Genomic DNA, 14,456 nt, shown 5'->3' on the forward strand with positions numbered 1-14,456 from the left:
ATAAATTTAATTTTCATTTATACCAAAATATGTGTAATAATAAATATTTTTAGTAAATATGAGTGGTGTGAATAAATACATTTAATAATAATAATATAATAATACAAATACTAGTATTAATGAATCTCTTTGTCATAAAAAATATACAAAAATATTTTTAAGAGATGATGAGGAAGTAGCCCACTTAGGAAATGACATCGTCTATATTTCTATTATGTTCATGTAAATCGTATTTATTAATACTTTATTAATAAAACATGTTTTATTTGTACATGTAATTTAACATGTTTTTTCAAAATAGGTGTTTTTATAATTCATTATTGTAATCATCTTTTTATTGTAACTATCGTTCTTAGAAAGAAAATGTACATATTTTGAAAATCATATTTATGTTATTATTGCAATATTAGTTTAGTTAAAAAAATAGAGTTTGGAATGTAATGTTTTATAATGCTATAATTTTTCTAAATTATTTTTATAATTTGGACTTGTTTACATATAGATTTATGAGAATAACATATTTAATTGTGTCGATTATAATTTTACTCAAAATGAACAACTAAATTTCATATAATTTAATGTCTTCTGTATTGTGTAAAAACGTTTCAATTTATTTATTGAAATTTATTTATTATGGTTTTAAGAACAATAATCTCAAGTATGGCTTTTTTGAGTAACGTATATAACATTGCAAACGCGAATGAAAATCTTATTAACAACGTGCAATAAAAATAGCAGAGATGTTACAAATTCACTGAAATTGAAACTGAGAAAAACATAGGATGCGTTTTACATTATAGATATTTTAGTTTCATTTATTGTTACTTCTACTTGTGTTTTGTAAATAATCATGTTATATTGATGTTATATAATATTATGTTATATTTTCTTTACGTCGTTAAAATTACAAACATAGATAGTCTATGAAAAATATTCGATATTAATAGAAATAATTTAAAAATCAGTGATTTAAAATATTGTTGTAATTATGTTTATTTTCTCTTAATACACTTGTATTGCTTTAACATTTTCAAATATATTGATTTTTCCATACTTATTTCTATTTTCAATTAAGTTTTTTATAGTTAAAAAATTAGAATTAAAAAAAATAACTTTCAAATAATCATATTACCAAGCATTGATTCCAACAATTTATATAACTGTTTTATTTATTAATTGACCGAATCTTACAATATCAATTTTTAAGAAAAAAATTTTAATTATTTTGAAATTTTTATAACTATTAGTGTATAAATTAATATCACTGAAAGTTTGCATAAATAAACGGAATTATTTTTTTTTACTTTGTACTGGGATAGTTTTTTTTTTAAGAACCTATGCTTCAATAAAAATATTAAAGATAATCAAAAATTAAATTGAAAAAACTATCTAAATTAATTATTCAAATTACAATTATTGAATTATTCTTATAATTTTTGTTTTTCTGTGAATATTTTTTTTGTATGGACAATAAACTATAGAATATTTTACTTATATTTAATTCCGTCACACTTTATTAATTATTATACTTGGAAAATATAATTATTTTAAAACATTATCTTAAATTTTCTTGTACTTCATTATTACACATACAAATTATTATCAATTTAGTCGCTTTTTACTTATTGTTAAGAAAGATAAATAAATTTTTACGTTCTATTTAGTTTAAAACTTATTTTAAATATTCAATATTTTAGTAAAACATTATTTATTCATTTATAATTTAATTATTTTGATGCGTAATTAAATTACTATGATTTTTTAAACAATATTAAAAACAAGTGAATAACAACTTGCATTGTTAAAATTGCGTTATATTTGGAATATATGATTTGAATTGAATCTAAATAATACTGTTGATAGATACTATATCAGAATTGTTGTTAAATATCGGGAAGTATTGATTTTTCAAAACATAAGTATCAATGAATTATACAAAATATTTTATTAATCCATCCCAAATATTATTTGCATAGTTTATAAATATCACTTTATATAAATTTCATAAGATAAATATAATTATAGTATAAATTATAGTAAGATATAACTTAAAAACCATTGTTTGTTGTATCTACATATTAAGTTGTTTTAATTTATATTTGTTAAGATGAGAAGAATAATAAAAAATAGTTAACATAAATGACAATATAAAAATATCAATTTTCACATTTAAATAATAATAATAGTCGTATTTCTGCATGTATTTTATTTAGGAACAGTACTTATTTCACTAATAGTGTACTAGAATTAAATAAAAAATTTAATTTAATTTATTGCATTGTGAGAAGTAATTATATAATGCAAACAGGATACAGGATTACAAAATTCAATACAGCACTCAGAAGTACTCATATAACATTCAAACGGTTGAAAAGACAATTCATTCAATTTCAATGCGATTGTTCCCATTTCTCCGCATCCTCAATGAGCGCTTTTTAAAATACAAGAATGCTATGACATCTTCCGGGATCTCCTTAGAGTAACGGAAAGCACGATTAGCCAAGTCTAAGGACGAAAATGTAATTATTAAAACGAGAGGAAGGAAATTGCGCTTTAAGTTGGAATTCGACAACTAAGTGTGTCAACTATCTCTCAGTCTTTGCGAACTGGATTGGAGAAAATTATCTAAGAATAATCACATGGTTACTGATTGTCAAAATGTTAAAGAAAATTGCTACTGTAATCGATTGATTTTTATCGCTGCGTTCAATTTTTATTGTAGATTCGATTTTCATCGTGCTTAAAAAATTGCTGCGAAGGACACTAATTAAATGTTCCATTAATATATTACAAAATCTCTACTGAAAAATATCATCCAGCATATTATTACTAAACAATATTATTAATATCACACCTCGTTTACAAAAAAAATTTCTTTTGACGATTCATTAATTTTGATGAAGAATGTGAACTTTTAAAAATCATACGAACTTTCTTATAAATATTGAGTTTAATATTGTTTTTGTAGTGCCCCAAAATTTCCTAATCATATTTGCTTTCTACAAGCAAATTACATATTTTTCTTTAAAATAAATAGTAAGCGAGGCTCAAACGAAAAGATTATATCATTAAACTGTAAGTTTATTTATTTTTATTTATTGTTAACATTACATAATAACTATTAAAATAAAATCATCTAACAGTTTAAAGTAGAAAAGAAATTATTTTCTTCATAATAATTAATATAAATAAATATTATATCTAATTGCATAATGAAAAATCGTAATAGAATAGTTTGTATTTCATATTTCTTATTAAGAATGATGAAATTAGGTTTTTTAATTATTAATCCTAATAAGATACAACGAATGATGATTTTTTAAAACCATTTTTATTTCTTTATTTATTAAAAAAAAATTAAACTGCGTCATACAAAAGCAATCAATGCAATAAATTTCAATATATTTTATTATGTACAAATTGATGGGATTCTATTTTCATTATTTTTTTATAATTTTCTTCTTACAAATTCAAATTAATACAAAGTAAATATGAATAAATATAATTATTTTTTGGGGATCTTCAACTTTTTAAACTAGAAACCTTTGTTAAAATGTAAAATTGTAGATATCTATTGTTATAAAAATTACATATGTACTTTCTTATAGATATAATCAATAGAATTAAAGTAATCGTGATATTAGATCTCCCGAAATTCCGAAAGTAACTATAATATTTTAAAGATTATGAATTTAATATTATGAGTTATACTATTATTATATAATTTTTCAGTATATACATGATTCTGAATTACAATTATTTAGTAATTAATTGTTGCATTTCTTGTAAGTTACTTTGTCAAATTTAGCTCATAGTGGTAAAATGAATTCTTACGCATAAGAGGTTTCATAGAGTTCATAATGCGGAAGAAAATTGGAAATTTGTTTTCAGAGCTCTTAAGCTTTTCAAACAAGACAAGGAAGGCATAATAAATTGTCAAATGTTAATAAGACGTTACGATGTTTCTGACATTGTCATTAGATTTGTGGAGTAATGAAAGACGATAAAAGCAAAATAAAGTGACGAATGGTTTTAAAGCGAGAATGTTGCTCGTCTTGTGCATATATATCCTGTGAAAGTTAACCGCCAAGTGCAGATTAGAAAATGGCGATGGTGGAGGCGTATCGAATAATCGTTTGTACGAAAGAACAGTAATTGAAGCTGTTTAATCCGATAGAAATAAATGGAGAGTTAAAAGTAGCTTCCTCGGCTGATCACATGCAAGTCAACCCAGTCTCTATCATGGAGGTGATTTGATCGAAAGTATACAACACCCACCGATCCGATCTTTGACTACTATATGAATGGTTGTTCTCTCTTGAATGACCATTTCTGTACCCTACGTCACGCGATAACACTTTTCTCGATAATGCCAGGTGGGGATGAATCGACCTCGTCACCACGCGCACGCTGGCTAACGGCGTCACGGCCGACCTCCTGGGGTCGGCGAAGGAATCAATGAGGCGATTTGAAATGGCCGAAGGCCGCCTCCACCCGCCGTGACGCAAGCCCCGAAAAGAGTCGTAATCACCGCCGCCGCCACTATCGCTGCCACCGCAACGGAGGCTCGATGCTCGTTAACCGTTAGAGAACGCGCCGCCGACGTTCGAGGAGGGGCCGCGTGCGCATGCGTTCAGATTCTCCCGTCACTCGGCACTCGGTCCTCGAATGGCTGCCGCGATTCTCGACAGCTTTCAATGTTCCCAGTTGACCGACGACGTCGCGCTTCGTTCGATTCTTGGTTCGATGGTGTTTGTGATAGAGATTCAACTTGTGCTTGCTACCCTTCGCCAGTGAGCACACGAGCGCGCGCATGTGTTTTACCAAGGTGTAAGTGTGTGCGGGCACTGAGGAGCGTCCCGTCGCGTTGCGTCAATAAAGGTGAACGGAATAGACAAGTCCAAGGGATCGCCAATCAGGACCCTTTGGGTCCGCTCTGCCAGGCAACCCAAAGCATCCAGTCGTTCAAGAGTAAGTACTCGGAGAGTGCGGTAGCTCCGAGCCGCATATCCGATTGCCCTACACCTGGCACCTTACCCTAGCCCCTTCATCCGCCACCACCACCACCACCAGCACTACCACCACCACCACCACCACCACTACCACCACCATCACCACCACCACCACCACCACCACCATCACCACCACCACCACCACCATCACCACCACCACCATCACCACCATCACCACCATCACCACCACTACCGTTGTAATCTCCTGTTCTCGAGTGTTGTCTGTCTAACTAGATGGGCCGAGGTGGCTGCCGAGGTTAAGACTGTAAATATATCTTTTCTCTTTGTCAGTTATATAGATTCCTTCGATTCTTTTCTATTTGCGTATACCGTACACCATAAGAATTTGTCTTAATACTTATTTACTTGTACATAATAATAAATTTGTATAAAACTTAAACCTTTTAATCGGATAAAATTGTACTGGCTATACAGTTTTATTAAAATATTGTATCTTTCCGTGAATAACATTTCACCACTAAGAATTTACAACTAAATGATCAAACAATCAAACAGTCTTGTGAATTTTTACTCGTTTCGTTATACACCGTTAATTGTAAAAATTACATCATTTCATCACTGTATATGCAATCGCCTGTTACTACTTCCAATTAATAATATCTGCATACAATATCACATTTGTATTGTGCCCTTGTGACGATTTTCATAAACAACAGCCTTTCCTTCTCAATTTGTAATCGACAATTACAGAAAAACGAAAGACATTTTTATTCATTAATAATATAGTACTATAAGTACTCGCGAAGAGTGGTAGTTTATTTTACTAATAAGACTTAAGATTAAAATTAAACTATATTCGATGTTAGTTTGGAAAACAATTTCTTAAATAGTATTTGTAAATCGTTTAAATAAATTTTAAGTGAAAACGACTATCCGTATGTTACAACCTTGTAATATCTCTTGACTTTTTTATTTAATTTTTTATATAACTCACAATTGAGAAGAGCTAGCGATAAATTAATAAAACTTAACCTAGTATTTTGATGGAAAACTAATGTAATAATTACTCCATTTACCTAAAATTAATATTTTTAAGTAGAAAAGTGTAAATAAAATGAATGTTCATAATCAATTGTTATTTGTCGCTTTAAGTGTTATTCTTGTAGCTTTGCGTTAAAAAAATTTTGCCAAAATATTCTCACAATCCTAGTTTGCACAAGTAGGTTATTGATAGTGCATGTTCTCGAAATTTTATTTGCAGCCTTAGATTACGTGACAATAAATATTACCAAATTATTTTGTCTTAATAAGTTTACTGAATTGTCATCTGGTACCGTTAATAACGAAATTTTCATACGTTATATTAACGCGATGCACAAAATCGAGACGGTTAAGTTATTATTGTAATAAACATGATTTATGAAACAAAGCGATGATGTAGAAAAGTAAACTGTACCATACTCAAAACATGAACAATTTAGTATATACTTATTAGTATAATTAAAAATATTATATTTAAATTTGATGAATAGGTAATGAAAATAAAATAATTTACAGTGCAAGTGTAATTTTGGCAATATAATGGAATTATAAATGCATTAATAAATCCAGAACAGTTTCACAGCTACCGCAAAAGGAAACCAACTATGAAATACATTTCATGGAAATTGAACATTATGTTTGAGTAAAAATATAAATTATACGAATGGATGCGCGATGTGAGCAATGGGGACTAGCAAACTAAATAAGGACACGATGATCTGGGTTTCTGATTAGTCCTACGAAGGCCTCGCACTAATGAGCCGATGAAAATTCGCCTGTACCAATTAAGATAGAGGCAAAATGGAGGTACAAGTATGGTAGTACCTACTTTAGCGAAAAATTTTTAACAAACTTTTACGGAGGAGTAATCGGACAAGTATCGGCTTAAGATAATAATTTCACCGATGGAGCCCGAATATCGCATTAATTCACGCGGTTTTTACTCGTACGCTCGATGGTGTTATAACTTTGTTTTTGCCACGAATGTCGGCGTGAGAGAGAGACTCGCGGTCGTCGAGGCCACTGCTCTCCCCTCCCCGTTCCCTTTCCCAGCCTTTCCTACTCCATTCTCTTTCTCCCTGGCTGCGGAGGTATTTGTTATACGTACGAATGAAATGCTGGCAGTGGAGACTGCGAGTGAAAGTCGACCGGGCGCTTTTCGTTAGCTGATCAGACGAGAAAAGGAAAAAGAGCGGACCTATTTACCGTTTACTTTTTCGTCTCTCTGTCGTTGAAAATGCATGATGAATCAAAGGAAAAAGCAGCAAGTCAACACTTTTGAACGGCCAAGCGTATTCAGAGCTTTTGTTCCGCACGTCCAGCTGAAATCCGAAATCATTTTCTAAAGCGTCTTGTACCCCCTGGATTTATTTGGTCTACGGTTGCTACAATTAACCATGTTAATGAAGATGTTGTATTGCTTAGCCGATCTAAGCAATCACACACGAGTCAGATTTTTTTCAGCAATACACGTTTTCTTGCTGTATTAAAGTCGCGCGATCACTTTGGCCCCCCGTCGACACTCGTCCTGATTCGACCTGCTTTCCCGTTGCGCGCTCCTTTTTCTTTTCTGCTTTGTAAAACTGGGGTATAATGAGGTATTACAAGCAAGCCTTCGAGAAAATGACTAGATCGTTGTTATCTTCTATTTATTATTATCTTCTATTTCGTGGTAAGCCTACCAATTACGATACCGTCAGTAATTTTTCGATTTCGTGGTAAGCCTACCAATTACGATACCGTCAGTAATTTTTATGTATTAAGTTCTGATTTTTGAGCCACAATAATGGATTACTTTGCTTCATTATATACCATTATAGATATGGTAATAAGTTTTGTCATTGTTTAAGAAAAATTAATCTTGTTCGCAATATAACTTATAATTAAAACACAGTAAAGTTGCAAGCGAATATGAAAAATAAATTATATTAATTTAATAAATCTAATATTATTAATATATCAAAATAATATGTCTAGTAAATATGGCCACCAATTTTTACATTGATTAATTGTACATTCGTAACTAGCTAATCTCGTCCCATTTTTCACCTGCTGTATTTCGTAACATGCTTAGAACCTAAAATTATTATGTTAATGTAGTAGTGGTAAGTGGTATTAATAGCAGTACAATTCTACCTTTTAATTTCAATTGATATCCAAGAATCATACATTTAGTTATTAAAATGAAATAAAATGTTCAGCTTGTACATCATATACATCGGTACACATCGATACACATTATACACATATTACATTGAGTACTCTCATTTTTTTTTTATTTATTCAATTAGTCCGAAAAATAATGCAAAAGTGACGTGCCATCAAATTGTGAGAATTCTGCTCAAAGTTGGTTCACAAATTACTTAATCTAAAAAGATAAAATATAAATTACATATATATACACAAACATGCTTTTACGAATTATTGCTTAACATAATCATTTTGGTTTAAATAACTTTGCTATTAAATACAACTGCAGTTAAATATTGAACAATACATACATTTATAGAATATATAACAAGATATACAATATATACAAATTGAAACAAATATGATAAATAACATTTTTTATTATAAGTTAAACTACAAAACAAAGAAAAAATTAAAATTATATTAATTAGAATTCAAATATTAATATATCAACTTTATTACATTAAAGCAAATATTTTTTATAAATGAAAAGCACATAAGTTATATTTTTTTCATGTTTCGATAACATTTCGTTGTATTCATAAATAACGAATCAGCTGAATGGCTATTATCGGTGTTATAAGTTATAATTGGTATTATCAGATATAATTAATTGCTTATATCTCATAATTTGATAGCTAATCTACTTCACTAAACTACTTAGCTATCTTCTACTCCATACCTATGTTTAAACGAATTTTCAAGAAATTGTCGATATCTTTTGATTGTTTTAATTGAAAGCACTATTTATGAATAATAGATACAATAAATCAACTTTTTAAATTATTTTAAATGAACAAATTTTTGTAATAGAAATTGTCAGCAATAAGCAAGCAATGATATTTATCAAGCATCAATTACATATATCTGGATAAGGATTAGAATACAATAATATATGAAAAATATACTATTTTTTAATGTTAGATATGCATATTTTCATGTAATATATTGTTTCTATTATTATTGTTGTTCATGATACTGATGATGTCTACAATGTTATTATACATATGATTTTAAACTTAAAAAATTATTTCAATTACATCACATTTCGAATTTTTTAAACATTTTTGAAACATGAAAACTCTAATGTCTGTGTATTAAAGAGAAGAGACTTTTCTCTATATTTTCTCTAGGATTAAAAGAACTATAAAACGCAGCTCACTAAAAAATGTTTGTTTCAAAATAAATGTTGAACTCATGAATTTCAAAAACATAAATCAATGTTAAAGAAATTACGTATAAAAAAAAAATGAATTATCAAACAAAATCGCATCAACTTCGATTTAATAACATGTTTATTTTTTATTTTATTATTTATGATTTTTACAGTGGAAAATTTAATCTTGACTGACAAAAAGTCAAAATTTGAACATGCACATTGATAATCATGACCCATTTTGCACTGATACACTAAAACAAATACACAAACAAAATGGCTTATTGACGATGCTGCTTTATAATGGTATACAGTAGGGCTTTAGGCAATATAATAACAGATTATGAGCCAGGCTTACTGTATATAAGGAGTATTTTCATAAATATCCACCTTCATAAAACATATTGTAGTAATAAAACAAAATTGTACATGTATAGTTATAAGAATTAACAAATAATGTAGGCACTCAAAATAAACGTTTTTCACAATTTACTTGTTACCAATTAATTTCAATTATTTCAAATAGCTGTATTAAGTATTTAAATGTTTCAATCACATCAATTAATTACATTAAAATTATAAATAATTTAAGCATTTACACAAGCATTTTGATCCGTTTTTATACTTGTAAATATTATATGTTTAAAATACTGCATTATACTCTTTATACTCATTGTTCTATAATCTGCTAATATTTAATGCACGTTATAATTTAATAACATTTAAGCGTAAACTGCTTATAAAATTATTTGCCCGTGTCAGATGTTATTTTCCAGAAATCAAATTTTACTAAACAAGTGCAATAAAGAATATTTGATTTTATATAAAAGCTGTTTAAAAATTACAAACTAATAATAAAATTAGTTTAAAAATTTACTTTTATTATACTTAAACAGTTATTATGAAGTTAAAATTATATTTTAAATAAGTTACAATTTTTAAATATTTAATCTGATTCCAATTAGAAGATTATTTGTATATTATTACAATAACTATTACAAGAATTTTTAATTGTTAATATTACGAATATTATTAGTAGTAGTCTTTACATTTACTGTACTAATTTATGAAATTATTTTATTGTACTAATATTAATTTTAGTAAATGATATAGATTATATAAAATTATGAAAAATGAATTTAATACCTGGGTAGCGATAAACAACTCTTGCATTTTAAATGAAATTCATAGCACGATGGTATTGTGCGCATTTTGTTAGAATTATAAAATTAAATTCATAAAAGGTATATTAGGTATGCAATTTTTAATTGAACATTCAAGATTGGTATTGAAAATAAGAAAGAATTAAAAATAATTATTGTAAAAAATTTCTTATTAAATGTTATATGAAGAATTTTATAATTTGAGCACAATTCTTGGAGTGCCTTAAGTGATGTAATATTTAAGGTTTCTGTGACATTTTTTTTTATATCTCACATACTTTTTTTAATTGAAAGTATCTTCTAATTCCTATACTTATAATTATAAATGACAAATATAACAAGGAATCTAAATTAAAAATCATAATTTTTGTTTTGGAATATAGTAACAATTCTTCTGAATAATAATAAAAAGAATTAGTGTTGCAACTGATAGATATTCTTGTTGATACCATTTTATAATAGCCTCATCATTTTAAGTTTTTTTTGTAATTTGGTAAGTAGATCTTGTTGTGTAAATTTCACTCACTCAATTATCTGGGCATTAAAAAAATAAAAAGTAGAACAAAGTAGGCCCAAGTTTGGCCTTGATATTTTTATATTCTATGAATTAACTAAAAAGTTTTTTGAATAGCTGAAGCGCTTATTTACAATGTCATGTGTGTGCGACTGTTCGTCGCAATCGTGAAAACTGCAATTTTAAATTTGATCACGTCCACACGGATAACGTAATTATAAATCTTCGCCTCCAGCCTCGGACACCATCATCTAATGAACACAAATAGCTGAGAAAAAGGAAATAATGGTCAATGGTGTCGATTAGCGCTGTACAACTCACGTTCGTTTCACCAGAGTTCGTGGAAATGGTGGGGGTGTTGATGGGGAGTACCGTTTGTCAAAACAGAGGCGACGATAATTTATGACGTAACGCTCGCCATACAGTTATGGGAGCGCGCCAGTCTATGAGATACACAGCCTCCTGTACTATTATCTTACCACTGCGCATATATAAATTTATCTTAAATCTGCTTTTGGAATTGAATTATGTAAATATAGAAGCTGATCGGGATTCATTCTCTTTAGGAAAATACATCGTCATTGCCTTAATTTTTCCATATCCTTGGATATCCCATCCATATATTACCAATTACGATTGCCACAACATTAAAATAAGTTCTAATGTACCGTTATAAGTCATTAAAATTAAATTAAATCAAGGTCATTCGCCTGCCAACGGTTTTCCAGAGATGCACAGAATATAACAGTGTTCTTGTGCATACCGGTGGTCAAGGGAACGTTGGTTAAGAACTAATCAATATTTGTAAAAATCTATCTGAATTAAATTTCTTTTTTTCATAAATTAAAAGCGTTTATACAAATATATTCCAAGCTTAATTGTTATTTCACGAAGTTTTCTACATGCTAGTTTCTATGATAAAAAAAATTATAAAAATAATTTTTTACAATTAATGTATAATTATTGAAGCTGCTGAATAAATTTTCGTAACGGTATTTCATTCTACTTAAAACAATTTTACATTTAAATAATCAGAAATATGTTCAATTATTTCAATAAATGTTTAAAATTACTAATGAAGTTCGAGAATTTTTATACATAATTGTAGAAAAACTATTTTATCCAAATTTTATTTATGTAACTCGAAACATCTGCTTAATTTCTATTAGGAACAATAACATTTGTTCTCTGATGATATAAAAAATACTTGCTATAAAATATTGACAACATTATAGAATTCTTTAAAATTAAAAAATAACTAAATAAATGGCTTCAAAATTTATTATTTATAATTATAGATTTAATGTTAATGAAAAAATTTAAATAAGTAAACTTTTAATAATTAATTAAATTATGAACCTTTTTAATTAAAAATTAAACTTTAATAATTATATAAAAATTTATAATTGACATCAGTTTCAATATTAAAATTATTATTAATGTAATTGAGTTTAAATTTTATATTTTAATTATTGGAAAAAACATAAATATCCAGTAGATTAATCGATGACAAAAGCAAAATTTATGTGGTATTTTTTCTATGTATAAAATTGATTTTAATGTGAAAATCTAGTATTTTAATTAAATGATTCTTATTTGAAATATGCCTAGTTTAATAATGTAATTAATGTTATTTACGTTTAAAAGATTTAAACGATATTATTTTTATTTTTCATAAAAAGTACACGAGTATTATTTCATTACATATCATTTATTTTATTGTATCTTTTACAAAACATACTAGTAAAAACTCTTATATTAACAGATATTAATATAATAGGTGTAAAGTATATTTCTTTACACCTTAGGGGTAAAAGTGTATTTCTTGAATTTTTTACATAAAAGAATTATGATTATGTCAATTTCCATGAAAATACTGAATGTTCGAAAATGTATTTAATTTTCTGGCTCGAACTGCCAAGTTCGATAGTTCACTTTATTTATCGCCCGCCTTAGCGATGCTCAAGTAAGGAATTAAGTAGAAGTGTTGTAAAGATGTACAGTTTGTGTAATCTTCGTTACAACATCGTTTATTTTGATGGTATTGACTATTACACTATTGTTGTTCTGAATTCACTTATGATGGGAGAGTGTGAACTATGTTTTATCACAGCGAGTTAATTACTCCTTGGTGGTGGTGTGAACTATGTTCTATCACAACGAGTTAATTACTCCTACGATGTCGTAGATGATCTTATAAGGATCAGCAATGGATTGTGTATACTTCTGGAAAGGCAATATAGCTTGGTTTTGTGGTCTGTGCTAATGTTGTGAAGGTTATCAGGGATAGCCTATCATACTAATTATGGGAGTATGGAATTATTAGAATGGTAGTTATCCTCAATAGAGACTACTGGTATGTTAAGCCGGAGTCTACAGCCGAGAGCTCGCCACACAATCATGCATTACTTCATTTCAATGATCATATAATAATTATGAGTTTCAAAAAATAAGTTTATTACTAAAGTTTATTATTAAACAAAATTCATTATAAATTTCATAAATATAAAAAAATATATATCAAATTAATTATATTTCGATGATCTAAAAAAGCAGAATATTAAGTTAACTTCAAATTATTAAATGTTATATGTGCCCAATGTAATAAATATATCTTGATTGAAAATAATCATTTAATTTACAAAGTAGAAACTTTAATGCGTGTGGAGTATTTGTTACCTTTTTATTTGAGAAAACAATAATTTGATCCGTAGAAATGGAATTTACCGTCCAAACAAGAACAAGAGAGCAACTTAATATTTTTAATAATAATAGCAGGTTGCATTGATAAACTAAATGTGAGACAAGAAAAAGTGTTGTTCGATATATAAAATAGACTATCACTTACAATGAGATGTAAGAAACTCAGTCAATTAAAAAATTGAGTCGCACCTTCATAATACACCAGCCGTATGTATAAATCCTTCTACTGACTCATACATATCTTAGAAAAATAATCGTTTTGCACGAGCAGTTGGAAGTTGCCGCTGCTATCGCCGTCGCCACTGTTATAAAGACACTTTGGTGTTCTCCTTTATGCATGTTTAAATAATAATCAGGTTTGTTTTTTTTTGCTTGTGCAGCCGCAGATCTGTACCGAAAGAAGAAGGAACTGAAGAATCTGACGATTACGATAATCTCAACAGCTCTATTTCTAGTCGGGGAGCTCCAACAGAAGGCCAATGGTTTGCGTAGGCAGCGCTGGCGATGATCACCATCCGCGCCTCCCGCAAGCGTCGGCGGAAAATTTGAATCGCAGATTACGAAGATACACGGAGATCCACGCGGGAGGATCTAATGAAAAGGCGCATAAAAACTTCAAAAAGGACAGGCATCCTCGAATCGTCCTCGAATAAGCCACTTAGACAATTATCATAGGCAATCAGCCGTAAAGAGGATAAGCCAGAGAAATAGTAGTG

At 28.6% G+C, this 14,456-nt stretch overlaps 1 long non-coding RNA gene across 1 annotated transcript; it reads left to right on the top strand.

Annotated features, from left to right (window-relative positions):
* The first annotated feature begins 4,816 nt into the window (after nucleotides 1–4,816).
* On the top strand, nucleotides 4,817–14,452 carry LOC105359105 (uncharacterized). Its single transcript, XR_912759.1, has 2 exons — nucleotides 4,817–4,971; nucleotides 14,121–14,452. It is a non-coding gene; the product is annotated as an uncharacterized LOC105359105 (long non-coding RNA).
* The last annotated feature ends 4 nt before the right edge of the window (nucleotides 14,453–14,456 follow it).

This window comes from Ceratosolen solmsi, unplaced genomic scaffold (genome assembly GCF_000503995.2).
Source record: "Ceratosolen solmsi marchali unplaced genomic scaffold, CerSol_1.0 scaffold10, whole genome shotgun sequence".
NCBI lineage: Eukaryota > Metazoa > Arthropoda > Insecta > Hymenoptera > Agaonidae > Ceratosolen > Ceratosolen solmsi.